Source organism: Raphanus sativus, unplaced genomic scaffold (genome assembly GCF_000801105.2).
Source record: "Raphanus sativus cultivar WK10039 unplaced genomic scaffold, ASM80110v3 Scaffold0443, whole genome shotgun sequence".
NCBI lineage: Eukaryota > Viridiplantae > Streptophyta > Magnoliopsida > Brassicales > Brassicaceae > Raphanus > Raphanus sativus.
The window spans coordinates 14,955-18,726 of NW_026615762.1; the positions used below are offsets into that span (position 1 = coordinate 14,955).

A 3,772-nucleotide genomic window follows, 5' to 3' on the forward strand; every position below is an offset into this window, starting at 1 on the left:
TTGTTCAGTTAACTTGTTTTTCCATATTCATTTTGCCAAGTCTTTGTCCCTTTCCACTCCCTTTACTTACTCCTTTTCAAGCTTTGAATTTTTCAGGTACCAATGGGTAAGAAAACAAGGGCACAGTTGACAGCTGAGAAGGAGGCAAGAGATGCAGAAGATTGGGCACAAAGAGGAAAGTCTTTAGAAGCTGAAACTGCTCCAACAGGGACTGAGAGGACTACTAGGCAACGAACTCAGGCTGCAAGGAAGTCCACTGAGCAAATGCAGAGAACAGAAACGACTTCAGCTGCAAGGAAGTCCACTGAGCAAGTGAAGAGAACAGAAACGACTTCAGCTGCAAGGAAGTCGACTGAACAGGGGAAGAGAGCAGGAAAGAGTATTGCAACTCCCACTGATGAGGAGAGTGAGGAAGGTGAAGAGGAGTCAGAAGAGGAGCCTGCACCTACGAAGAAGGCAAAGATGACAAAAGGGAAAGGTGTTGCTGTTGAAAGGGACATGGGGAAGATTCCAACTCCGGAAGAGCTGTATGATCACCTGATGAATGGGATGGGCTGGCAGGCAACGAGGTTTGCTGACCTTGAGCTACTGAAGGCACTAGAGATCGATTCAGATATGGCGGAACTGTTGGGGCATTTGAAAATGCCAAAGCTTCTCACCATGGCTTATCCCACTGATATGTTGCATATTTACATGTTTTTAACCATCATTTATTGTACATAATGATCATGTAGATTAAGAATTAAGCATCTTTAAAGTCCATATTGCATGCATTGTCCTTATTAGGTGTTGGAGTGTGTCATGGAGTTTTTGGAGGTGTTTGAAGCCATTCCAAGTCAAGAAGAAGTGTATATTGAGTTATGGTCGAGCTCAGATGGATCAAGGCACACAGCGAGTCCTTGCAGCGACCTCCCACACCCACTGTGGTCGGGACGAAGCCGAGAGCGAGTATATGGAGCGGGTTGCCAAACCCACTCTACACATGACATGACAATCTGAACCTCATGAAGTTACAAGTACTGGAGCGAGTCATGGCAGCGAGTTACATCACCCACTGTACATAGAGCGAGTAAAGGCAGTGACTTCACACACCCACTGTGGTTGGAAAAAAAGCTGAGAGCGAGATTGGTTATAAGGCAAGTGTTGGAGTGGGAGGCTGCAGCGGGTCATGGCAGCGAGGAGACAAAGTAGCTGGGAATCATGCGGGTACCGGAGCGAGTATCAGGCAGCGACTTGGAGCACCCGCTGTACTCAAGACAAGATCATGCATTCTCAAAACATCAAGCAAGTGCCACAGCGACTTCAGGCAGCGAGGTCGAGCAGTCACTCTACACCCATCGAGCAATGGAGCGACTTCATGGAGCGACTACACCACCCCACTCCAGCATCTTTACTTGGTCGTTTTTCAACAATTTTAAAGGGCATTTTAGGCTTTTTAAAAGAAGTCATTAGGTTTTCCAAGGATCATATAAATACTCTTGTAACCCCAAGTTGGGACTAATCTTGTTTTTTCTGAAGAACACATTGAAACCTTGAAGAAAGATTGAATCTTTAGTCTTTTTCTTCTTATTTCTTTGTGATTGTTATATTAAACTTGCTTCTCAACATGATTTATCTTAAATCAACCATGGGTTTAAGGTTAATCATGTCTATTAGTGAGTAGATCTATCTAGGATTCATGGGCTATGGTGATTAAGGGTGATTAGTGAAGATCTAGGGTGTTTAATGTTAAATCTACTTCTTTCCTTGCTTGTTGAGGGTTCTCAATGCTATTTTGGTCTTGATCATACTAAAATAGATCCTTAGGCATTTCCTGCCCGAAAGGTGTATGATGAAATGTCTGAACCAACTCTTCAATGCTTTTAATGCACTTTGCCAAAGAGATTTGTTGTTAAAGGTGTTAAGATTGCTAGTAGACTTGTTCTCCATGATTGCTTTAGTAACATTCAACCAAAGGGATTTGATGCTTGAGTTGCTTTAGCAAATGAACATTCATCTAGGGATAGAGCTTGTTTAGTATTGTGTCTAGGCATAAGGAAAGTGCTTGATTGATAGCTTATCACCTTTAGATTGGATCTACATCACCCAAGATCAAATGCCTAGCCCCATGAGTCCACTTGCTTCATATTGAGAAAGAAAGTTCACTCTTTTATTGCATTTCTAGTCTAGTTTTAGTTCACTTCATTTCGCTCAATTGGTTGCACTTAGATTAAGCATAGACTTGCATTCCCTTTGCATTAGAATCACTTAGGATTGGTTCGACAATCTTTTATATTACAGCATTTGATTAGGAGCCTTGAAAACTCCTGTTATCAAATTGGCGCCGTTGCCAAGTTCTATTGTGATTTTGACACTGGGATTTAGTCACTTGCTTGAGACTAAGTCATTTTTATTTTATTGTGATATTGGCTCTGCTTCTTCTTCTTTTTGTATTTCAGGTGTATGAACTTGAGAAGTAGAGGGACTGCAAACCTCACTCCACTAGTTGTAGACATCAGAGTTTTGGAACGAGAGAATAGAAGGAAGAGGAGAGAGGAGGAGCAACAGGCTCATTTAGACAGATTGGGTTTTGAGATGGCTCATCATCAGAACTTGAATCAGGATGGAGAGATCCCCTTGGGAGCTGCCCAAGAGGGAAATGGTCAAGGAGCTGCCAACCTTCGACCACAGCGCCAACCACAACACCCACAGCGCCAAGCTCGCGCCATTGGAACCTATGATCGCCCTCACATTCATGGTCATAGGTTGGGAATCAGAGCACCAGCTGTGGAGAACAACAACTTTGAGATCAAGTCAGGCTTGCTCAACACCATAGAGAACAACAAGTATCATGGCCTTGCTGCTGAAGATCCATATGATCACTTGTACAAGTTTGATCAGTATTGTAGCTTGTCCAAGATCAATGGTGTTTCTGAAGATGCCTTCAAGCTCAAGTTGTTCCCTTTTTCTTTGGGAGATAAAGCACACCAATGGGAGAAGACTCTTCCAAGTGACTCTATCACTACCTGGGATGATTGCAAGAGAGCATTTTTGGAGAAATTTTTCTCTGCCTACAGGACAGCCAAGATAAGGAATGAAATCTCTACCTTCCAGCAGAAGAACCTTGAGAGCTTTAGTGAAGCATGGGAGAGGTTCAAGGGCTATTGGTCTCAGTGTCCACACCATGGATTCACAAAAGAAAGCTTGCTGAGCATATTCTACAGGGGTGCTCTACCTGAGTATAGAGCCAGATTAGACACAGCAAGCAATGGATTCTTCCTAGGCAGAACTGAAGAGGATGCAGAGGAGCTGGTTGAGAACATGGTGAAGAGTGACTCAGTCTACAGTGGAGAGCACGACAGGGCCAACAGAAGTGATGATCAGCACACAAGGAAGGAGATTAAGTCTCTCCAAGAGAAGCTAGACATGCTTATCAAAGAGAAGGCTAAGCAAGGGCAGTTGAACTCTGTTGGAGACCAGAATCAAAAGCAGCATGTAGGGATCATGGAGGTTGATGGATTAGAAAGCCAAGAGGAGCTGTGCTTCATCAATGCTAATGGCACCTGGTATAGGAAAGAGCCAAACTTTCAATACCAAAACAACTACCAGCAAAGACCTCACTACAACAATCAGCAAGGAGGATACCAGGCCACGCAAAGCTACCCTTCTGGTTTCAGCAACCAAAGTAATCAGTCTACTCAAGCTCAAGGCAGTTCTTCTCAAGCTCCAGCTTCAGATTCAAGTGTGGATTCTATGTTCAAGAAACTCTTGGAATTTCAAGCCAGAAATGAGA

General features: G+C 43.5%; 1 non-coding gene across 1 annotated transcript; it reads right to left on the bottom strand.

The window, feature by feature from the left end:
- Window positions 1–3,063: 3,063 nt before the first annotated feature.
- On the bottom strand, window positions 3,064–3,170 carry LOC130502201 (small nucleolar RNA R71). The gene has a single exon (XR_008940173.1). It is a non-coding gene; the product is annotated as a small nucleolar RNA R71 (small nucleolar RNA).
- Between the last annotated feature and the right edge of the window lie 602 nt (window positions 3,171–3,772).